This window comes from Colius striatus, chromosome 2 (genome assembly GCF_028858725.1).
Source record: "Colius striatus isolate bColStr4 chromosome 2, bColStr4.1.hap1, whole genome shotgun sequence".
NCBI classification, from domain to species: Eukaryota; Metazoa; Chordata; class Aves; order Coliiformes; family Coliidae; genus Colius; species Colius striatus.
Genome location: NC_084760.1, coordinates 52,212,846 through 52,238,867, shown reverse-complemented (window position 1 = coordinate 52,238,867; position 26,022 = coordinate 52,212,846).

The window sequence follows — 26,022 nt, the reverse complement described above, 5'->3', positions numbered from 1 at the left end:
TAATTCATAATACAGCTGCTGAAATGGCAGAGTGGAAGGCCCAGTCTCCTCCCATGTAAAGACATAAGCAGCATCTCTTCGTGAGCTTCTCTCCAACTCCTTCCTGTTTACTAGCTTGCCCTCAGTTATGCGACAACACCAACAATATCCATTTCTGTTGTGTTCTGTTCTGATGTCTTGTGTATGAGTCTTGTGACAGCCCATAAGAGGAACCAGAACACTGGCATAAAATTCTCCAGTAAAGTTTCTTATAAAAATAACCTTTAATGGGAGTAATGGGAATTTACAGCTCATTTCAATTATTTTCAGTTGCTCTCAGGTGCAGCAACACATGCTTCATTTAATTCTACAATGAATACTACATCCATTGTGGTGACGTTTGTCATTGGAGATTAAAAAGATACAAAAATAACCCAGAGGAAAAAAAAAAAATAGTTAACTACTTGTGCAGTTATGTTTTCCATGAATAAGAAATAGTAAGACAATTTTCTATGAAAAGATAAAGAAAAGAGTAAAGGCTCTGTAAACTTTTCGAGCATTACTGGGATAGGCAAAACCACATGATATGATTCCGAGTGAGGAGTTTCATTTTTCTCTCCAAAATTATTCTGGATATTTCAGGGTATGAACCTGGTCTTCAGTAAAATTTTCCTAGATATAATTGGCATTTAGAAACATTAAAAAAACCCAAAACCCGCAACAGAAACCACTTTGCATTGGACAGCTCCAAGTCTCTGAATTCAGATTGCTGAACAGGCCTAGGTGATAAAGAAGTAGTTTACAGCTGAAAAAAAGAAGAAAGTGCTTTCAAATTTCACAATGATCCTGTCTTTGTGGATGCAAGACCTCCCTGACTATGATGGTTCTCAAATAAGCCACTCAGACTGACAAGGCCTGCAGTTTCACAGCTGAAGGCATAGTATAACTGAGTAATGAATATTTCTATATATTCATATTATATATTCATATTTAATTTATACATATACAAAGTAGTTCCATTGCAGTCTAGTTTAGATTCCAAGATTTTAAACTCAGAAAGGACTATTAGATCATCTCTTTTGACCTTCTTTGTATCATATATCATAAAATATTGTGCAGAGACTGTTATATTGAGCCTAGGAACTAGTGTGGAGTCATAAGTCATAGGAGTTTCACTGTCAAGTTTTGTCTTAAATATTTGATCTTAAAAGCAAGGTGATTTAGCTTTAGATACATACAGCACCTTACACTCTTTATCATTATCCTGACTTGCTCCAGCAAAGGTTAAGGAACATGATAATTTGAAGTAAATGCAATTCAGTGGAGGGCTCTGCATTAAATTATCTAGTCGACCTTCTATTTTCTGGTGCTAACACAAATATTAATGTGTGGTACTATATTAAATAACCAATATCCATGATACTGTTTGAAGCAGTAACAGAGTCCTGACAAAATATTTAAGTAGAACTAAGAACTAAGTTAATATGCAAATTTTATCTACGTCAGTGCCCATTATTAAGACAGGCTGCAGCACAAACATATGACTGCAGCACAGCAGTTTCAGTGTTGGTATGTTTAAACAACAGAGAGCTCTTTCTTTACAGAAATCTTATTTCTTTCTCAAGCTCAGCAGAAATCTGCTAAAGCAGGAACTACTGGTGTGATTTATCTTCTAACCTCTTCCCCCAGGGCATACAACAGTTCTTTAAATCTGGAAGGAAGTGTTCTGAATGGAAAACCTCTACAGACTCAAACTGAATATGTGTATCTGTCTTTATCACCTGCATCTACTTATGACAGAGGAAGAGAAATATAGGTGAGTGGCAATTCATTCCGTGAAATAAAGGAGAGAGGATTCAGCTGTGTGATAGTAATGAGAAAAGAGATCTGAAGTTTAATCTGGGCTTCAGGTGACTACCTTTGGTTTTCTCTGAAGTAGCCATGTAAGTGAATGCTTTTGATAAAATTTCCATCTTCACAACATGCTTAGCAAAAGCTTTCATGCAGTGCTGCTATTACCTGATAACCTCCAGGATGCTAACAGCAGCTAACAGAGTCAAGTGTCCTGCTGTCTTATAGAAATGGTAAAACTCTTTTTGGATAAACATAATGTGTTTCTTGGTATATTAAGGACCATAAGTAGATCACATATCAGGGAAAGTCTTCCCATGTTGAGATAATATCTTTTAAATATAATGGTGGATATGAATATATTAGTGTAGTTCTGTAACACTCTGGGACTACATATTGGGTAAAACTAAATTTTCTTTTTCATGTAATTACTAACAGGAAGGTAAACTACTTATAGGTGAATAAAGCAATAGAAAATAAGGACCAATTCAGTGTTTCATTGAAATTTGAGTAGAATCCAAATTTATACCTTTGGAAAGCCCGGAGAAGATCAGAAGTGTACATATCCCGTTAACAGGATATGTTAATAGGACTCTTCTCAGTCATGTTAAGTGTAAACTTACCACAGAAAACCATTAGAAGAGCTGAATCTCCATATGTATTTTGTGGTTAAAAGAGCTTCACGTTGACAGGACAGACCTGGCCATACAGGGCACACACTGAATTCTGCCTCTCAAGGTACTGAAGTTCACTTTCATTTTTATCTGCCCTGTGCCCTAAACATTTATGAAATGTTAATATTTTTTGTTGTTTAAAATGGTATTTCACCTGCTCAGATATAATCTATTTTTTCTTAGAAAAAAAAAAGTATTTGTTGATGTCACACACTTGTTCTGTTTAAATATTAAATATTTTATATTTAAATTTTTTTATACTTTTAATGCCATGAAGCTCCCCAGTGGCAAGACTGCAATACTTGTCTCCTAGACACTTCCTGACCAGAGGTTCTGCAGCAAAACTATTGAGTACACATGCCTGTGTTTTCCTCTCTTTAGTTTTCGTTGTTCATGAAAATAATAAATAGCACATACATGTTCATCACTCATGTTTTTCAATTATTTAGGGGGTAAAGAAGGTGAACTCGTCATATTCGGTATCATGGTGGCTAAATAATTTATCCTAAATAAAGCTAATAGAATGAAGAACTTATACATATAAGAGACAGTGAGGGGAAAACAATAACAAGTTTAAAAGAACATGTTTAAAATTTCTATAGAATGCATAAATTTTTAATGTCATAGTGTCATGGTTTGACATGACAGCCTTTTCTGGTAAGGGAGAAGGGGCTGTAAAGATGGCTCCTGTAAGAAGTTGCTCGCAACTCTCCCCAGCTCTGAGTCAGACTCACTTCTGGGGCTGAGCCAATTAGACGTCTCCACGATCACTTTTTAAGAAGAAGCTGGAAGAGGAGGTTTCTTCCTCCATCTTCTTTACTTCTTCTGCCCCTTCTTCTTCTGGCTGGTGGTGGCGCAAGGAGTAGGAACTGTGAGAAACAAACAAGCGACTCCAAGGTCGATGAAAGAGAGGAGGAGATGTGCTGGAGCAGAGACTCCCCTGCATTCTATGGAGAGAGCTGGTGAAGCTGAGATTTATTTTCATTTCCTGAAAGACCCTGCATCAGTGGTAGAGAGTCATTTTGATAATGAGCCTGTATCGAGGCAGAGACTCATTTTGGTAAAGCTGGCCCCAGACCAGGGGCAGTGATTCACTTCATTAACGGCCCCGAGCCAGGGACAGTGATTTTCTTCTTTAAAACTATGGCCGGAGCAGGCCGTGTCCCAAGGAAGGGACCAAATATCCACAGCTGTAACTGTGGGGAGGAACCCACAACAAAGCAGCTCATCAAACCCAGAAGAGGCCTTGTCCCCAGAGAGGGACCCTGCAACTACAGAAACTGCAACCGCGGTGAAGAATCCACACCAGAGATATTCACCAAGGACTGCGTCCCGTGTGAGGGACCCTGTATCGGCAGAAGCTGCAGCTGTTGGGAACAACTCACACCAGAGAAGTTTAAGGACTGTGTTCCGGGGGAGGAACCCCATGTTGGACCAGGGGAAGAATGACAGGAGTCATCCTCATCTGAGAAGACAGAAGCAGCAGAGCCCATCTGTGAGAGACTGACCACATTCCCCACTCCCTGACCCCCTGAGCCGTTGAGGGGGGAGGAGGTAGAGATATCGGGAGCAGTGAGCTGAGCCCGGGAAGAAAGGAGGGATGAGGGAAGGAGATCTTAAAGTGCTGGTTGTAATTTTCTCATCATCCTACTCCCTTTTTGCTTTTATTCCATTCTGTTTCTCGTAGAATAAACTTTCCTCTCTAAATTGAGTACTGGAGTCTGTTTTGCCAGAAACCGTAATTGGCAGCGAGCCCTCCCTGCCCTTGTCTCAATCCACAACAATCTTGCTTATCATTTTACTCCCATTTCGCTGGGTCCTCCACCATCCTAACGAGGGTGGGGGTGAATGGGGGCACCGAGTGAGAGACTGTTGTGGTGCTGCTGTGCTAGCTGGGCCAAACCACGACACATAGAGACATTGGAAGACAGTTTAAGAAGTATATTCTTCCTTTGAATGAACCTTCACACATCATGAGTCATTTCAGTCAACAAAGTTTTGATGCTGTAAATGAGAGTTTTCTTGAGAACTTTATAAGTTTAAGAATATATTCCCTGTCATAAAGTGAAGTAAATTGCAGCTGAGCCATTACTCATGCTAACAATTTCAGAAAAAAAGTAATTTCAACATAATATTTCACATTTTTCTTTATCATTTTTTAACAATTACTGGATGAGAGGGACACCTCTGTTTTTTTTTCCAGTTTTGAAGTGGAAATTCTTATCCACTCATAAGAATATTTATCAAGGAAAAAATAATAGGAATAATAAGTTCACAATTATCTTTCTCTATTTAAGTAATAAATATTCCTACTGAGAACAAGTGAAATTTTTTTTGTAAATAGAGACATAATGATAGAATAAGTGATACTTATGGATTATTATGACTTCAATACAAAGTGAGTAAGAATGAGAAAAATGGCATGTACAGCATTCTTCAGGGAAGCAGGAGTAAAAGAACTGTATCTTAAAAAATAATAACGATCTAGCTAGTGTACAGCTTTGCATATAATTTTCCTATCTCACGCAGACTATAGAATTTCTTTCATTTTTACCTTATCTGTGGTTCATAGTTTTGGGATACTGCAGAACAGCTGGTGTTTAAACCTGATGGAGCAGCAAGTATTTACATGGTTATAAAATGAGCAAGTTCAAGGTTTTCTAATTTGACTTCTTTTCTACCTGCCATATTTATTTCTGTGGCTTTTGAGAAGAGGCAACATCTTCAGTGAAAAGAAGGTGCTCTTAAACCAGTGAATCCGCTGACACACAGTGGGCATTGTTAGCTCACACAAGTCTCCTTCTCTGGAGGTTTTCAAAACCCATCTGGATGCATTCCTGTGCCACCTAAAGCAGGCAGACCTGCTTTAGCAGGGGGATTGGACTAGATGATCTCTAGAGATTCCTTCCAACCTCTACCATTCTATGATTCTGTGAGATTTTACAAACTTGTGATCTATAACTTGCATTTTTTTGTAGATGGGACAGCAAGACTCAGTGAATGAAATTCGTAGTAGAAAAGATGAGACACACAAAAGACTGTAAGGGTTTCTGTCTGAAAACTCAAGCTCCCCATTATTAAGAAGCAAAAAAAAAAATTAAAAACTACTGCCAATTTAACACAATATCCTTAGAAATGATGACAGGCTTAATGCTTCTAAAAATATGGATGACTAGAGAATAGCTTAAGCAGACAAGCAGTCTTCCTGTAACATTTGCTTCATTACCAGTTCTTTCCCCAGCCTCTGTGTCATCATCTACTCCACCTATTCTAAGCCTTCTTCTGCTCCTCCACATCAGTTGGTGGATACTGTTGCCCTCTCCTGGCTAGAAACTGTGCAGTGCAGCTGTGCAATTAATGCATGCTCTCAGTAGGTAAAAGAAAATCAACCAGAAGTTCTCAGTCAGGGTAAAATAAGTACCTGCTGCAGTTGAACTCTGGGATTGCAGGAAGCCTTGACATGGTGCAGAACATCAGCTGAAAGTTGAACAAGTACTGTTTCAGAGAGAAAAAACAATACAATTTGGTAATACTGAAAGTGGGACTAGAAACATAATTTGTCTAGAGAGGAATGGATCACACAACATTCATTTTAAAAAGTCCTCCTGGCACTGGAAAAATCTGCGTGGGAGAGAGTATTGGACAGGTGCAGTTCATCTGTGCAGCCACTCTTCTGAACATTTTCCTTTGGTCATCTCCACTTAAAGCAGATTGAGGCACAGCCGACAGAAAAATTGCGTTAGCAACAAGTCCCAGTTTCTTCTTTACTCTGCTTCCTGCAGTGGGCCCCTCCTGATCTGTCTGCTGTGACAGCAGCTTTAAGGGTTTAACAACACAGTGCCTTTTGATCTCATTTCAGCAGCTGTGATTAAATAGACACACATCACTTGCTGTGCCACTCTGTGAGCAACCCATAGTTCACCTTCACTGAATTAGTACCCGCTGAGCACTGCAAATATTTGAAATGTCAATCCATTTGATAATGTCAAAGAGGGCTGCAAATACCACAGAATGGCACCACGGAAACATTCAACACATGCAGTGGCATATATAATATCTCTTTTCTTCAGGACAAAAATTGTTAAATAAAAACTGGAAGCTATCGTAAGAAGACGTTAAGGTCAACAGATCTAATAACCTGATGTGCTGCCGCAGTTTGTCACCTTAAAATTTTAAGCAAATCTATCCCCTCTCAAAGAACTTAAGTCTTCTACTTCATGCATTCTAGCAAATTATTTTCTACTGGTAAAAATTAGGATGTTCACAGCATAACAACCCATGTGTTTGACATGTAGATTCTGTAGCTTCAAATTAAGGCAGAAAGTAGAGCTTTGTTATGACTTCTTTATTATATTTTTCCCCCTCAAAAATCCTAAACCAGAAGGAAATATTTTAACTGAATAGAATACAATATTGAGGCCATATTTTGAGCCACAGAAACTTGCATCAACAAGGAAGTGGGTGAAAGTAGAAGAGATTAAGTTGACCAGCAGATTGCACTTTGCCACGTAGAAAGATTTGCCCCTACAAAGCACAGCAGGAAATAAGAAATTAAGCTTGTTGCTGGGAGTTGAATGAGAAAGTTACTAACCTAAATTATGTGCAACAAAGAACTGAAATCTGGCAATTACAGAGAGGAGGGAACAGTCTCCTGATGAGTTACAGCTTTTTTGTGGGGGGACGTTTGTGTTAGACTTTCCTTGGTAAATTGTAGATTTTTTAATATTTCCCTAAATTGTACTAATACATGAGTGACTAAATATTAGTGATGCAGGGTAAGTTTCTTTTTTTCTTTGAAAAGTCAATCACTCACCTAAAGCTTAAAATAAAGTTTGTGTACTGACTAGCACAACAGGCAAGTACCATGTGCCTTATTTGTGACAGCTGAGAGATGTTTTTTTTTCCCTTTGTATGCTGATGAAGACTAATGATTTACTGAACACAAATTAATCTGCTTGTAATAGCTGAGTGGTACCTTAGCAATAGGAAGTTATGGTGAGACATTGTTTTATACCACTGTCCATTTCTCTTGGTATTTCAAAAGACAGCTACTTTTCAGTAGCATAAAGTAAGGTATCCAGCTAATCTATGGAGTTATTTTTAAAAAAGAAAAGTTACAAACTGCAGTATACTCAGCAAGAGTAAAGCACATCAGCACAGAGCAGCGCACTCAAGCCCCTTCTGAAGGCTTGGCTACAACTTCCTCTTGTGTTTATCAGTCACTTCTAACACTTCATTTTCAGGACTTTTTTGCCTTTTTCACAGTCATACGTGAGACTCCACCTACAATTCATCACTTCCTAGGAGCTCCACATCAGTTGTCGTGGTTTAGGCCCATCAGGGAACAAAGACCACGATTAGCCTCGAGTACCGAGGAGGCTGAGGATTGCTCGAGGGCAGGGAGGGCTTAATTGCCGCTTAAGGTTCAGGACAAAACAGACCAGGCTACTGGGTTTGGGGAAGAAACAGAAAATAATTTAATGCAACATCAACTAAAACATACCCCCAAAAACCCAAAACATCACCAAAATGAAACAACCCAGAGTAATACATCAATGAAGAGTCCAACCGGCCTTTTTAAGAACACCTTCTTGCCACACCTCCCCTCTTCCCGGGCTCAGAGCCCTGATCCCGGGGTTTTTACCCTGTCCCCTCCTGAACGGTTCGGGGGGGGCAGGCAGTGAAGGTCTCAGTCAGTCTGTTCCCGATAGCTTCTGCCGTTTGTCCCTCCTCAGAACGGGTGAACTCCACACCCATCCTCCCTGCAAGTCCGTGGGGTAACTCACACGCATGGCAGCCCTGCACGGGCTGCTCCGACACGCACCCATTCCAAAGGCTGCAGCTCCTCTCTGCCTGTCGTGTGGGGCTGCTCTGCGGCGTGCAGGCTCTCCAACACGGCCTGGGCCATGGCCGTCTCCCCACACAGTCCCTCGCCCGTCCGGGCTCACTCACATGGAGCTGCTGGTGGCTCTCAGTCCTGCCACGGATCTCCACAGGTTTCAGGGGCACAGCTTGCATTCTCGCCACGGCTTGCAGAAGGGTCTCCGGTCTACTGCTTCTCCTTCCTTCCTCCTTCTCTGGCTGAAGGGTCCGCGTGGTCACCTCCATCTTGTATCCCTCTTACACCTCCTGACTCGCATTCCAATTCCCGTCCCCTAAATAGTGATGGCAGAGGCGCCAGATTGGCCCAGCCGGGCCGGAGGTGGGTGTGAACCCAGGAGCCGGGGGAGAGTCCGCAAACTCTTTACCGGGTCTTCACCGCAACCCGCTCCCCCTGTTACTAAGCCAAAAGCTGCTCCTTGCTAAACCAGAACATCTGTACATGAGAGATTGCTTTATGTTACCAACATATCTATATTTTTTTCTTACTATCATATTTATAAAAAATGTTTAAGAAAAAAATTACAGCAAGTCTAAGTCTATTTAGCTAACACAATTAAAATGTAAAGCATAAGATTTATTGGTGGTAGATATGATTGATCAATGTAAAAATAAATCTGAATGCATACAAGTAATCTCTAGTAAATTTCTCAGAGACCTTAACTTCTGAAACAAGTCTGGTCATTTTACTTGCTGCTGTGCCTGTTATCTTTGTTCTTCTCAACAGCACGTCACTGAAAACACCCCAAGCAGCAAAAGTTATTGCTCATTCTCCTACTTTCTGTACTGAAGAATTTCAAGATGAATTTCCCCTTGTTTTCTTAAAAATTAAACAACCTCTATAGTAGTTTAACTTTCATTATAAGAATTTAATTTTTCCATGTCAAAATATAGAGATACACGTATATAAACTCCTTTATGCTCATTAAACATTACATCTGAAAAATTCATGTCTCTTTCACTGCTCACTCTACATGTTTTTTATTAAACCTGAACTGTTGGTCACTGCTAAGTGTGTGCTTCAAAAACAAGCTTATCAATTATTGCTCTTCCACCTGCTTTTCATCTGAAAGCAGGAGGGCAAGAGACTGCAATCAAAAGCAGTCAGTCTCTGCAAAGCCTTTGAGTTTTGCTCACCTCTGCTAATTTTTGCTTTGATCATATTATTAGACAACAATTCCTTTTTATGTGTGCAGTTTATCTCAAATCTTTGCCCTCTTATCCCCTAATCAGGAGAGGACTAAAATTCTGATTAATGTCTCTGTTAAACAGGCATTCATTAGTGTAATTTTTTTCTTTGCTATCCCTCAATCACCTTTGAAGAAATTCAGTTGCACAGCTAAAGCACAGAATATGAATGTGTTACAACAATAGAGTGGCTTCAGTAGAAGGTCTCTCTCCTCTGACATGTTGTATCCTGAGGCAGACTTTAAGTATTCTCAGATACTCTTCACAAGTGGCATGAAGAAAAGATCCCTTCAGACATTTGCCAGATAAAAAGTGTAAGGTCCTTAGTGTCTGATTAGCTGATTCTCTGTTCTTCCTCCTTTCTTTCTCTCCCTCTCCCCACCTCAATGTACATCATCCTTTCTTTGCTGTCAACAAAACTGGTGTATGAACTGAAAAATAAGAAAGCCTAATTAGAGGAATAAATCCCTGACTGATAATTAATATAGGCACCTTAATACATTATACTACGTTCTTTGAACAATATCTATTTATTTATACTCACAAATACATAAAGCTGGAATTCCCTTTGCATTGCTGCAATGGGCTGCTATTTATTTTCTGGTTCTTATTTTATTCACATGGATGCTCATTTTGCAGATATTTGAGTTGAATGTATTCCATACAAGTATACCTACCCATCTGGTTATTACTTACCTGCTACACACCGTTCTTTAATTTCTCCTAGATACAGAAGTACTGATATGCTTCGGAGTATGGTATTTGACCCAGAGTAGTAATGTTAAATGAGCCATTTCTTTTAATTCAAAAGATAGTCAGCTCTCATATAGAGTCAGTAAAATTGCAAGAGGTAATAGGATTATAGTTGTTCAAAACCCAGAAATATGAAACAGGAGCTAGAAGAGCTCTGATGATCACTCCTGCACTGCTTTCTGTCCCCAGCAAAAGAGTCTACACTTCCTAGCCACTGACTTGAACATGGATTCCGATGACCTTTATTTTTAATCAGGGGAAACAAAAAACCAACCATCTCAGAAAGCAGCTCATAATAGTAGCACATGGCTCCCAGACACGAAGACTTTAGCTGGCTGGGTAGAAAATACATATCAGAATTCTATAACAACTAACCTGAGTAAAGGTATCTAGTAGATCATAGTGAAAGTTGACTAGCCCTGATTCAAAGGTTATCAGTGAAGTGTACCTGAATCCCCAGGATACACTGGAGAGGTATAGAAAGCTATAAGGATCAAGAAGATATTTTAATGTCCATTCACTGCAAATAGCATGAAATAATATGTGATATACACTTACACTATCACTACATGGGTTACTAATCTGGTAAAAAACAAAATAGGTTATATAGTAAAGAAAAACACTTCAGCGAGAGGACAACCATATTTACATTTATCAGTGAAGAAAATTACTAGATCTGCTCTGGGAGATAGTAGCTGAGAGGAATTTCTTATACTGTCTCTCTGCCAGATCTGACCTTGAAAGTACTTTTCATCTATTTGGGGGAAAAAAATCTAACAGGTGAGCATAAAGATCTTTAGATTTACTTGCTACACTCTGTCCTGAATTAGCCAGTCACAGTGACACACTGAACCTAATTCAAGACACTGAGTAGGCAGTGAGCATTGGGTGATGCAGAGGCAGTTTCAATTGTATTTTCAGTTTTCTGGAAAGAATCCTCTTCCTGCTCCACACTGCCATGCTCCATATTTTCTTAAGTACACTAAACACACTTCATACATAAGTGCAACAGCACATTAAACATCTACATGGACTAACTCTTGGCATGAGGAGAATGGCTGAAGCACTAATAAAACAGAGAAACTGCCACTGAATAGAACAAGCAGCATAGCAACCCAAAACATCACATGTGCATTGAAAAATTATGTACCTGAGCTGCCAGTCATTCTGAAGCCAAGCTATCAGGGTCCAGGGTGTTGTGAGATGTTGCCACATTTGACTCCAAACTAGCATGATGCCTTTGCTTCTTTTGGTTTGTCCTCAACAGCAAAACCTGCAGCAGCTTCCGTAGGGAATATAGTAGAGTTTTCCGACTGAATATAGGCATACATTGGTGGCACGGGTTGGGAACTGTTGTCTTGAATTTACTTTCAGTTAGTCAATGACTGATATCTTAGCCTTGCACAGGCAATCAGCTACTCTGTACTAGAAAGAGTTCTGCAACCTCTGGGAGCCACTACATTAGAGGAAGTAGCTAAATTCCTGAGGGCAAGAGAGACGTGTCAGAGGATCTAGGTGAATATTTGAATGGATATCGAAATTAAGATAAAGAATGAAACTAAATCAGTCAAATATCATATTAGCTCTTAAGAAATCTCAACAGGTGTAGGTCAAATTAATTACCACTTTTAATTACTACCAGTAAATTCACATCACAATACCATACAATAATGCTATTACTATCTATTAAAATGTGATCTTTCCTCCAAATCTATATGTGAACTTGCACAGATGTTACAGTCTAGTGTGGAAGTTATAATGAGATGGGTTTTGGTTTTTTTCTTATTTATATATAAACGCTCAGAAGTTTTCATGTACAAAATTGAAAGGCAGGTACAACACAACAATACTGATCCCATTTGTATTTTTTTTCTATTTAATGGAGGAGAAGAAGGGAGAGAAAGCAAAAGTATTCCTTCCTAATAGGTTATACAAAGAAAAATTTCATCTGCACTTCACTCCTTTGAAGTTACTCCATATCACTCCAAAACATTGTGACTGTGCAACATCTAATGAAGGGAAGATAAAGAAAGATCTTGACTATTTAATTGAACTCATTCCTGTAAAGAAGAGTAGGATCAATGACCTCAAGTTAAACAAATTACACCTGTGGCCAAGAGCAGATGCAGGAAAGAACAGAGGTGGTTAAATCTGAGGAAACCTGTGGACTTGGCAGCTTTAGTGCTTCAGTTAAATGCCTTTAGCTCAAAAGTTTTGAATTTAAAAAAAAATTATTGATAAAAAGTGAGGTACTGATGGCACAGAGATAAACAGTTAAATGCTAAATACGTAACACTCCTATTAATTGTGATCACTTAATTCCATCAAGATTAATAAAAAATTCTGTACCCAAACATATCTAGGTCCTTGCTGTGTATTTTACAAACATTAATTACACAATTGTAACAAAATTCACTTTTCTGTGAAATGCAAGGAAGCATAGGAAGAACACTTTGATCTACCAAAGTGGTATTCAAAATGCTGAGCCCAGGTATTTTGGTTAGCCTGTGGCAGACATGTCTCATGCGTTCATTTCCATTCCACCAGACCTTTAAATCAAAGGGTAGAGAAAAAGAAAAATGAGCATAATATCTCAAGGGAAAATAACAAACTGGATGTACAATTTGTTTCAGAAGTTCTTACAGGATTCACTCTAGTATGTGTCCTAAATTTTCAGTGTAGATGTGAAGTTTTGAATGGATGCAAATCGAAATTTTACTGCAGAAAATGGATCTGTTTGATCTGATTGTTTCTGTTTAACTCTTCTGTATATAAACACTTCTGCACTGATTGCATGAGTAAGACTATTTCTTGTTCCACTGCATTTAGGAGGGCAATCATTATTAGAATGGGTTAGTTTAAGTCACTAGCTTTAACAAAATGCAAATTTTTCTCTAAGGTAGCAAAGTGGTCTGTTCAATGCCTTATGCAGCTCATTTATCAAGAATAATGATAAAAAAATATGAGCCATATCAGGAGTTAAACAATTATTCTGAATCTATTCAAGTAAATGAATAAAATGAGTATTTGTCAAGATCGCTTTTACAGCACAAGGAACCAGGAAATTTACAGAGTAGACCGGGATTGACTGTTCAAAATGTTAGATGCAGCTAATTGATAAGGAGCCTACAACATACTTCCAAACAGGATGAAGTACCATCAGAAGAGCTAGAAAACTTCCCATTGACTGAATAAGGTCTGGAAAACAACCAGAATAAAGATATTGCTAATGAAGGGACTAGCACTTTTTTCCCCCAAGTTGTAATTTATTGAAGGTTGAACAAACATTTAGAAGTTTTTAAAAAGATTAATTCAGTAATATATCCATCTGATCAGTGTTCTTAATGAAGAAAATTAATTAATTTATTGTATCTCTGAACTCAACTTGAAAGTGGTTGTAAAACTTTGACTTTCCAGACATCTAAATCTACCTGAGCACAACAAAGATTTGGAGTCTAATAAAAAAGAAACAATTGCACTGAAAGCTTATTACATAGTACCTCCCTAATATGATTTTTAAAAATAAGCTGCTAAAGGAATAACATAAAGGTTGAAGTCTGACACTAGAATATTGAGATGAGAAATAAACTAATATGTATGTAATATGAGACGTTAATCAATAACTCAGGTTACCAAGGGAACTAGTAACTTCTCAAATCTTGTTTTAAACATATTTCAGAATAGGATGAGTCACCTTCTGGAGAAGACTGTAATACCCATGAATACGGAGCCCGCAGAAGCCAGAAAGGAACACCCATGAAGAATGAGCTTTGGACTAGTGAAAATCTTTGTTGAATATCTTTCTTGCATGTGACTCATTTGAAGACTACTTACAACTAAATATTTTCATTTTCTATTACCTTGTATAAACATCTTGATGAGAATTATCGCAGTGCAGTACACTGATGCTCTAGGAGTAGGTAAGGCTATAATAACTGTTTGCTTTTATTGACGAATCTGAGAGATTTTGGGGTCCATTACATCATGTGACCAGGTGATCAGAGATGCTTCTGGTCCAGTAAACTTGGATGCTGTCCGAATGCTACTGCCAGCATTGCTAGGGATTAGTATAGTTTAGCTGTAGGATTTGAAACATAAACCAAAACATAATTTAAGTGTATGAAGCTCTCTCCTGCTAAAATTGGAACAAACTTTTGGAACACTTTTTTTTTTGCCTTCTATTTATCTTTTTATTTCAAGTTTTCCTGTGCCACAACTGAGGTAGCTAAATTGTAGTATTTTCCAATGAATATATTACAAGCCAATCTTTCCAGGGAACATGCAAATTCTAGATGAGCTTTTATTGTAATGTCAGACACATTAAGTTTTTATCTTTTTTTTTTGTTTTTCTTGGGTTTTTTTCCAATTTTTCTCCATTTTTCATTCTGCCCAGGCCATTATTTTTTTTTTGTCCAGTCTACTCTGTTACTGCATCTTTGTTCTTTCATATCTTTACTCTGTCAGTCCAATTCAATACAGGCTCCCTGTTGCATAAGACCTCTCATTCAGAGATTTGCTGTTCTCATCTGAGAAGCTCACAGTCAAAGCTTCCTCTTTGTGAATAACCCTATGCATTAGTTTAGATCTGATAGATCCTTTCTGCTAGAGAGCCTTCAATAGCATTTCTCTCATCTCAATCATCTGCTTCTTCTCTGTGTTCTATTGCATTCTAATGCTTCACTATGCTACACTGAAGTATCTTGGCTATGAACCTCATCTCCCACAGGGAGAGGAATCACTGTATCCAAGCTTGCTGTGTATCTAAATGTAGACTTGAGTTTCAGTAATTAGGACACAACTTTTGCAAGAGAATTGGTATTTCAGTTCCTTCTAGATGAATAGTGTTCAGAAAAAAGTAGCTTAGACACCCTAAAACTTTTAAGTACAGAATGAAGTCATATCATGGACCACTCTATGTAACTTACTAGTTCCTAAATATTTTCATATCTTTAGAAGTCTCTTCCCCTTCTACAAGCTACTGCTGTAATCCCTGTCTATTTGGACCAGCATCTTTGGAGTACTTGTGATTGATTCTTTTTAATGGTACAAACTGTGCAAAGTAAGAAACAAATTGCCTCTACCTTGAAAATTCACACTAGCTGTCTCCCTAGTGATGAATTGTATTTTTTCTGGTTCACGCTGTACATATGGATCCTCTAGCAGCTACATAAAGAATTAGCATGGAGGTAATTATGTGTAATATTCTAAATGTTTTAGTCAAATGGACCAGGAGAATGAAAGTAAAAGCTATCTTCCCATGTTGTAATTTAGAGTATTTTCACCAGCAAAACTCACATGCAATTACTGTTGTAGATTATACTTCATAGTCATTATTTATTTGTTTGGCCCCTATATTTCTGGTTTACACCATGTCTTCTCAGCTTTATTGAAACTTAAATTAATTAAATGACATCCTGACATGATCTTCCCTCCATGTATTGCTTCTATGTTCTTAGCAGCTGCACAATCTTTTTAATGTCACCTTTCCAGTCTCTTCTGTTTCCTTCACTCCTTCATCAATTCCTCCTGTACCATATTTTTCATAGGAAAATGTCCAATCCCCCAAATGTCAAGTCCCCAAAATTTTAGAATTATATCATTTATTTTATATATATGTACATACATATATATATATTTATATATATATTAAGTACTGAACTTGGAGCATTTGCTTTAATTCCATTTAATAAACAAGATGAAGCTTTCTGCCATTGCCCATTGCCTTTGCTGAAATTGTCTTAGGATTTAGCTAATAACAAAAAGGTCCATTACTATCTTCACAGGAGTGTTTTCATTATCTCTGAGCAGTGCTTACACAGAGTCAAGGCTTTTTCTGTTTCTCACCCTGCCCTAACAGTGAGGAGGCTAGGGGTGCACAGGAGGTTGAGAGGGGCCACAGCCAGAGTATCTGACCCCAACTGATCAAAAAAATATTCCATACCATATGATGTTATGATCAGAATAGAAAACTAGGGGAAGAAGAAGGAAAAGGGGGATGTTTGAATTGATGATGTTTGTCTCACCAAGTAACTGTTACACATGATGGAGCCCTGCATTCCTGGAAATGGCTGAACATCTGTTTACTGATGGGAAGCAATGAAAGAATTCCCATTTGCTTTGCTTGTGTGTGTGGCTCTTGCTTTACCTATTAAACTCTTTGTCTCAACCTATGAGTTTCCTCACTTCTATTCTTCCAATTCTTTCTCTCATCCCACTGAGATGAAGTCAGCGAGTGGCTGTGTGGGACTTAGTTGCCAGCAGGATGACAGTAAAATACTGTTATCAATTGCATGTTATTGATCTGTTGATCTTTTTGTAACACGAGGTAGAAAATTATTGAGAAAATTTTATTAATCTACACACTTCCCACTCGATCAGAAGATGTCTTATGGAGATCCAGATGGTATTCTGCTCAGAAAAGTTGATTTGTTAGGTCCTTCATGTCAAAGAACTTTATTATTAGCATAATACTCCATATTATTGGAATGCCTTAATTTTTTAGCCAATTTCCATTTGAAGTGCCCCAGAAAGTCAGATGTATTTTAATTTTTCTGAGAAAACCCCTGTGTCCTTTTTGTTGAAAATATAGGCTAGATATACATCTTCATTATAAAAAAAAAAAAAAAAATCCTTGAAGATAGAGTATCTTCTTTTTAGGGCAATAAGTTGTCTCGTGGTACTTGATTAAGGAGCAACAACTGTCCTCTGAAATTTTGGTGATTCACTGGCATATTTTAGCATCAGAAGTCTTACACCAGATGTTTTCTTTTGTCACTTGAACTCTAGATGTTATAAACCTATATATCTTGGATCTTGATTGAGAAGAGATGCAATGGTCCTTAAACAGATTAGAAATTGTATTTCAGCCACTGATCACAAGCCTTTTTCTTACGAACACAATCTAGCTATGCTCAGCCATTCCTTTCTTTTCCTTTCCATGTGACATAAAAGCAGAGTATTTCAACATAAAAGAACTATCCACCTTCAAACAAACAAAAGACGATAGTATTTCAATCAGATTAATGCTAAGCTCTGTTTTAAAAGAACTTTATGACTCAAAATACTTGGTTTTTTTTACTTCCTTTGAATACATAACTTCAGAAAGTGGAGGAGTATAATTTTAATTCACCATTTAAGTTCTGATTTTTTACACAGCTTGTTTTCCCAGCATAGAAGGCTGTTTCTTGACAATGATATATAATTTTGTTTGTAAAATCAACCAGCAACACAGATGATGTTTATAGATGATATCTAACTACTGTCCCAGAGTCATAATGAAAAATAGGAAAAGGAAGATAAAAAATGGCAGGAGTACTTCAATTTCCAATATAAATAGTCCAAGAAAGAACATTTAGCCCTTCTTGACAAGATATTATCAGCATGGAGTCTTAGCTTGGATTTCTTTACTTGTATAATCAATATACAGCACAGCACAATTACACTGGCTTACCCTGCAGAAAATCTTCATTAACGTTTTTCAAAAAGGCTTTTGGACAAATTGCCCCATTTGTAGTGTGCATCCATTTGCTTCAGTTTCATTTACTTACATTGGTTGCTCCCTCTTTCTTGACAGAATTAATAGTTACAAGAGTTCAGTAGCTGTGTGCTCTCAACTAGTTATCACTGTGTAGACTGTGTAGACTGTAGTTTAGGCTCTTTTTTATTGTTTTTTTCTTTCTTTTTTTCATTTTTGTTTCAGGATTCCTGAAATTCTTTTTTTCTTCCATATGCCCATTATTAAGGTTGTGAGTCCAGCACTGCAACTTCTGCTTGCACTATTTTTCTTTCCTCTTTTATTCCTAACAGCAGTGTGACTCTTTTGTGGACTTAAGCTTTGTTACTATCCAACTTCATTGAGATGTGATAGTATTAAAATCCTATCTTTCTCCTCTGTAAGTGAAACAATACAGATGGCTGATTTGACACAGGTGATGTGCTGCTTTGACCCATACGATTTAAGTTCTCAAATAAAGCAATATGGAGTACTAACATTGCACAATTCCTTTTATTAGCTCTTCTAATTGAAACTCAGTTCTAAAATGGACTGGGATAACAGCCACATCCTGTTGTTCTTCAGCCACAGGGCTAGTGCCACATAGCCCAAAGACACAGATTTGGGAAGGGAATCTCTGGCAGAAAGAGGACAAACCAAACTGTCCACACAGAGCTCTTCACTGAGACTGTGAGCAAGGACGTGCTTAAGCTGATGATATGGGAACTTGTCCAGGTTGGTCAACTTCCAAAGGCTAACCTCTCTGTAAAATCTGTGGTATTGCTGCAGTATTCAGCCACTGTCAAAATGCCTATACATGTTACACAGGTACCTCAGCGATCCTTAAGGAAAGCCCAAAGCCTGGTATTTCTGCCTTCTCCTAAGAAGAAATATACCATGATTCTGGGCTAGATTTTATTAAGTTATATTATGATTGTCACACCACCAGTCTCCTAGGATTTTATTTGTTTTTTTTGTTTGTTAAATACCAATATCCTACTTATTCTCAGAAACAGAGTAGATACACATGTGAAAAAGAGTAACCTCTGTGCATACATATAGCCAAGAAACAATGGAAATTGATTAGGAACTACTTATTAGGTGGGTTTTGCATCCTCCATAAATCAAATTATTCCCTTTTTCCTACCCTAGACTGTCTTTCAGGATGAGAATACACATCAATCTCACCCAAAAATAAAAAAAGAAAAAAGAAAACAATATATAATCTAGTACTGGTTTCTTAAATGAATTAATTTGTGTTCTCAATTCACTATTGTTGGTTTGAGTTTTTTCTTATCTACCTAGTAGCTATTCCTGGCCGTAACAGCTACAGAATAGGTCATATTAAATGCTTCACCAACCTGTCTTTTAAAATACAGACTTTACAGATTGATTGGTAGCGATCTTCTAGTATAATGATAATAATTTGAGCCCTCAAGAACAATCCTGTCTAGCTTCAAATGATAAGAAGTGATGCACTCAGTAACTCCAAAGTCAGGAGACAACAGCCAGCTGATGCTTTTTCATTCTTAATCGACTTCCTATGACAGAGACCATAAAAGTTTCTTGGTTAAAACTAGAAATGGATGGAGTCAGCCTGAATTATAGATACTAAATCAAATATTTTATGTTAACACTTATGCTGCAGTACAAACACTTTTATCTTGATATTACGTTGCTGTGGTAAGGGGAAAAATTGGAGAGCCATAGAGAATATATAGTTCTAATGAACCTAGGAATAAAAAGAAAACAGCTGTCTTTCAAAAGAGGAAGATGAAATAGAAGTACAAAAGCCAGAGAAAGAGAAGAATATGCAGAGAGATCTGTAGGGAAAAAGATTAACTCAGAGAAACAAAGAGAAAAGGATGAGAGATGCTGAGAAGAGGAAAAGAAAAAAGAAACAGAAGAGCTTTTTGATATGAATGTAATTCTCATATTCCCTCATAGTCCCATCACCTATTCTTTTGAACTTATTTTTTCTAAGTTTGTCATATGAGAAGGCTGACTTAGTACATAGGGGTTTCTTACTGATTTCTGTATTTTTTTGACAGATACTTACCAGGACATGATGAAACTGGTGTCACAGACAAGAAAAGCTATCCCAAATACTTTTGTGTTTCTGCCTTATTGTTAAGACTGTTTGCAAAGAGATATGCAGAAATTCTGTTTTCAGGACTTTATATATATATATATATATATATGTGTGTGTGTGTGTGTGTGTTTATGGATACAACAGACATATATATGAACAAACAAATGAAAATATTATCTGTATAATATTTGAATGAAAATACACAAATATGAACTCTGAATAGAATTAAATGACTATTCAAAGTAATTTAAAAGAGTAATTACTATATGTTGAAGGGACCTAGGAAATGGGTTTATTTATTGACCTACAATATGAATTACTGGATTATTTTTTGTAATAAGAATTTGATAGCTTTTATTGGAGAAATTCAACTAGTGCTGTAGTCTGATATTTGAATATTTCCCTTGGACTGAACAGTTCAGTAACTTGCATAAGGAGCAAAGCAATACTGGACATAGGTGGCACATTTACCCTATGCTTATGACTCTTATGATTTGAAAACTCTCAGCTATTGCAGTGTTAGCTATACTAATATTTCACATTTATGTTGTATCAACATATCTCAAAGCACCCAGTAAATTTTCCAATGATATATCATCTTTTTGCAGATTGAGAAGCTGCTGTGCAGAAAGGTTATGATTACAAAGCCATTTGGTGATACACCCAGGAACAGAAATTATTTCTGGTCTCTTATGTTCAACAGACCTTCTCAATTTTATTTTTCTGTTAACATCTTTGGGCTGTTCATTTTTTTTCACCTAATTTGATTCCCATTTTCCTTTTTATTTCTCAACATGCAGCTCATTTAAAGCAATTGAGCTCTCTCATGATAGACACATGTTAATTTATCACCATTTAATTTTCTTGTTCTGTGGAAGCTGTCATTTCTCTTTTTTTATTCCAAAGTTTGTTTTTTCTTAGCCATTTTTATATAGTATCTATGAAAAATCAAATGTAAACAGAAAATTAATTTTAAATTATAGACCTCTTTAAAATTATGCTTATCGACAGATAATTACCAACTGTGTATTTATTAATGAGAAAAACATGAAAAAACATTAAAATACATCAAAACATGAGCTCTTCAGCAAAAGTTTTTGAAGTGATCCTTGGTATTTCAAATCTGTAGTTAATGACTTGATTTTCTTCTAATGTTTAGTTTTATTAGTATGTTCTGAGAAAGTTTGTAACTTTCAATGTGATTGACAATTAGAATTCCAGCAATCAAATATTGTGATGTGTTAGTTTGATAAAATAACTAATAATATAGTTGTTCAAAATTCTAATGTCATTTAAAGTTTGAACAATTGGAAGTATTTATATTTAAAACTAAATATTTTTTACTTCTAAATGAGGCATAGAGATTTAAATCCAAATACAAATGGATTGTTAATTAGAAATTGTATTCTGTATTTAGTATCCTATTTTTACAGAAGAAAAGAGGGGACTTTTCTACATGATCTATAACCTTGCAAAAAACTTTTACAAAATCACATCCAAACCATAACATAGAAACGCTATTCTTGCTATTATAATGCCAGAGTTTTCATCCATGTCTTTGTCTTCTGAAGTCTGAATTTTTGCCAAAGAAAGCTTCCTATGAAATTAAAATATCACTCAAATGCCTATGCATCTATCTTAACAGCATATATGAAGGGCAAACATAAGTTGCTTGAAATACATATTTTTTCATATCGTATCTTAAAGTATGTTGTATTTTTAAACCAGTCCAGGCTGACAATATTTCAACACAATAGTGTCCTGGGCTGCCTTCAGAGGAGTGCTGTCAATAGATTGATGGAGGTGATCCTTACTCTTTCTAAGTACTGATGAAACACGGCTTTTGGGTTCCATTCTGGGATTCTCAGTGCAAGCGAGTAATGGACATACTGAATTAAGTTCAGAGAAGGTCCATGATTAAAAGTCTGGGGCATCTGGCATATGAGGAGATACTTTGAAAGCCCAGGATATTTAGCTCAAAAGGTCATGGTGATATCTCACCCAGGTACCTAAATACCTAACAGAAGGAAGTCAAGAAGATAAAGTCTCTTCTCAGTACAGTGGGTACAAAGAGAAAAATTCCATTTAAACACAAAACTCCCTATTTTTACATTGAGGGTAGTCAAGCCCTAGAACTGGTTGCCTGTAGAGGATGTAGAACTTCCATCCTTGGAGATGTTCAAACCCAGCTGGGCACATTCCAGAGTAACCTAATCTAGCTGATCCTGCTCTGAGCAGATGGGTTGGATCAGATATGTCTAGAGATGTCTTCCAACCTCAACTACTCTGTAACTCTATGATTTCAGTTTCTTTTACTTTAAATTGTATACCAAACTTCTTGTCACATGATGTAGACATTTATTAGTTTATCTCTTGAGATAGGTTAAGTGTGTTCTTTTTTTTTTGAATTTTATGAAGCCAGTGAGTTTTAAGTGTATACTGCAACTGAATACAGTACAGTCATTATACAGAGGGAAGAGTAAGGGAAAGAAGGAGAAAGAATGACAGCCTGTCTCAAAAAACATGGATCATATTGAGGCTGGGGAAAGAGATGAGGGAGAATTCCATTCTTCCGTTCAGCACCCAAATACTATTCATGTAAATATACTCATCATCAACCAAGACACTAGGAATTAACAAGTAGGGAAAACAAACAAAAAAAGACTACTGTATATGTTATAAGAAAGCATACAGTTGCACAATGTTATCATATTTTATCCCACTGATAAAGTAGAAAGAACAGCAAATATTCAGCAAATATTTTGAAGCACATGATTAAAATACAAAAGAAAATAGTAGAAATAGTTAATGTGTACACTGATGTGTATATTATGGCCTTATTTGTAATACAATTTCATAATAATTTAATTATTCTGTATTCTTTGAAAGGACAGGTAGAAGCCGCAGTCAACTTAAAACAAGCTGTTCCTTGTGTTGGAATTTGTTCTTCAAAGCACTTTCAAGGACAAAGGCTTTTAAAAATATATTCTCAGAGAACATGGTAAAATATCCATTCAGTGACTACTGAGAAATTTAGACTGTTGAAAAAGAGAAAAAAAAAGAAAAAAATAATGCATTATGACCTGGCATAGGCATTGTTATGGCCCATTTATTTTCATATCCTAATTTAAAATATTTAAGTCTGACTAATTGCAATCCTTGGACAGACAGGCATATTGAGAAATCAGTCCTCATTTCCTCCTGAGTTACCCAAGGGAGATTGCTAACAAGATCTGGTATCCCAACTAATATAACTATATCTGGAAATAATGCTTGATGAGCATTCATATTCACAAACTTTAAAACAGCATGATTTGTTTTCTGGAAACCCTTTGGAAAAGTCTGAAAATCTGTTTGCTGAAATATATTCTCAGAGTGTACATGGTCAATAAAATTCTACAGAGAGAGGCAGAATTCACTATCCTTAAAATCTGTTCAGAAAACTTTAGGGGAAAAAGAAGGTTGAACATGGAGTGTGTTTGGCCAAGGACATGGACACTGTTAAAAATGTGTGATAAACCAGCATTTTCTTTTCAGCCTTGTAACTTAAACTGTTTCTAAGTTGGAATTATCCAAGGATCTCCTCCTGATGTCCAGTCTTGGTTTGCAGGTCTTTACTGGGGCAATGAGACTGCAGAGAAAGAAGTAGCAGATGCTTTAACAGTAATAGCTCAATTTCAGCACTTGGCAATTCTTAAAACTTGTGGCATAGAATGAAATGTAGAGATTGCACTCGTTAGTGTCTACTTTAATTCAGTGCTTAGAGAAATGGTCATTGTTGAAAGCATAGAGTTGGGAACACTGAAAGGAAAGTTGCAGCTAGAACAGATGGTACTAAAGCAAAGTGGGAACTCAGAGACATGCTTCTACTGTAGGACTCAAAGGTCCTGGTGCCACTGAGATGAGTAAGAGCAGCAAGCACTAAGACCAACCTGGATGACTCCACCATCTGGGAAGAAGGTACCACTCAAGGACACCTCTATATTTCTCTGTCAGTCATTAACTCATTGAGCTATCAGTTCATACTGATCAATTCATAAGGAAAATTATATCATTCACTGCTGTAAGAGATCTTTCTTGGCTCTCAGTACCAGCTAATTTAAACCTCCCACAGCATTTATGGTTTTATGGAAATGTTCTGATAAAGAGGAACAATTCCTTCTGCCACTCATGTAGGAAGTCTATAGTATCACAGATGCTTAAACTCTAAGGTATCAACCAGAGCCAGGGATGTTAGTGGAAACCTTCATTTTTCTGTATCTCAATAAGTAGAATTGGGATTCAAACAGGTAAAGACAAGTCTCCTCTCCAAAAATTTAAATTTATCACACTCTATTTATTTATTTGCTTGACTGTTTGTCATGTTAGAGAGACGGTTTGCAGTGCTGAAAACAAACTAATCTGTGGGTTGCTACAGCTGTTAGCTGTGAGAAAGGAGAAGGAACTGAAGAGGAATTAGGAAAACTTCATTGTCTAAATCTTCAGCTCACATTACAGAAACTTGGTATACACATATGAAACCTAATTCTTCCACTAGTAGATGAGAGTTTTGTGTATACCAAATGCAGCAGAAGTAGTCAGACAATACATTTTTGCTGCATCTGGCTGGAAAAGACTAATAAATTATTTCAATTTTGTGAAAAGTCTGAAAAAATGATGAATAAGTTTTTTCATTATCCATATTCTTACTCAAATCTAATCTCTGGTAATGTATTCATGTCTGTTCAATGAACTGGAAAGCTAGCACAGAGTCATTACAAAAGGCTTAAAAATATTGCATAAAGCAATCCACTGAAAAAATCTTGTTACATTTTTTCAAGGACAGAGAGTAGTTTTAAACCAAAAAAAAAAGGATTTTAAAACACATCCTAAAATTAGTGGCAGTTCTGAGCAGATGAAAAGCCAAGATATTTTAAAATATGTTTTGTTGTCAGAGAAATGAGAAAGGATAATTTTTACTTATGTAATGAGGTCTTGGATTTGATTTTTTATCTTCTCCTCAGATCTCAAGTATACTGTTAATACATATTCTAATCTATGCAAGAGTTCATGTGATTCTGTGATTCTGTGATTTACTTTAGGTAACTTATACTTTCTCAGCTGAAATTCTAGGTGTTTCAGTGAGGGATTATTCTCTTTTTCTTAGGTTTTATTAATTTCTTACTATCTTAAATAGATCTTGATACTGCATTTTCCTCTCTATCTTTATTTGCCAGGAAGCATGTGGAATTCTGACACCATGACCAGGTTTCCTTGCTGTGCAGATGTGAATGGAATTTATACATTAATATTTCACAAGTATGTGCACATACACAAACAGGTCTGCAGTATATTTTGAAATCATTTGAATTAAAGTTAGTTCAGAGCTCATTATTACATGTGATTTCACAAAGTGATAATTTAATACACTAAATTGCCACTCTGTTCCTCATAGAAAATGACACTCATGACCACATAATAAAATACTTTATGGCCTGTTGTTCAGAGTCATAATTCCACTTTGCTGTAGTAGTAGGAGAAAGCCACAAGTCATTCCACTCTAGCTGCTGTTAGGGGATGTATTCCCTTCCCAGCTTATGTGCAGTGATTAAAAAAACTGACAGCCTCTCATCTGCAGATGGCAGAAGCCCCTAAAGCTGTTGAACTGGCACTCAGTCAGTTGGCTTTTGATCTGGTTGTTCAGATATAAGAGCTTGTTTAAGCAGAAAAGAAAATAGACTGTTCATGTTCAGTTAGTATAAAATACTCTTCCAATGAGCTTTTGTGTCTTTATCTTTTCCTTCAGCTGCTTTTAATTAATGCTTTCAAGACACTGTGTATTTTGGATTTAAGGGCAAGAATGACTCTTTCTAACTCAATTCTACATTAAACATCTTGACTGAGAGCAGCAGTCCTGTTTTTCCCCAGCGGACTCTCACACAACGTCTTATTAATAAATTTCTTGAAATAAGTACAGATTTTCTCACTTATCAAGGAATGCAATGCCAATCTATTTATGGTTGTTTAGAGAATCACAGCTTAGTGTAGACTAAATGTATAGATAAATATAAAGCTGTTTCGCAGCTTTGTACATAGCAGTCATTAAACCTCAAGGGTTGTGGGAAAGTCCAGCA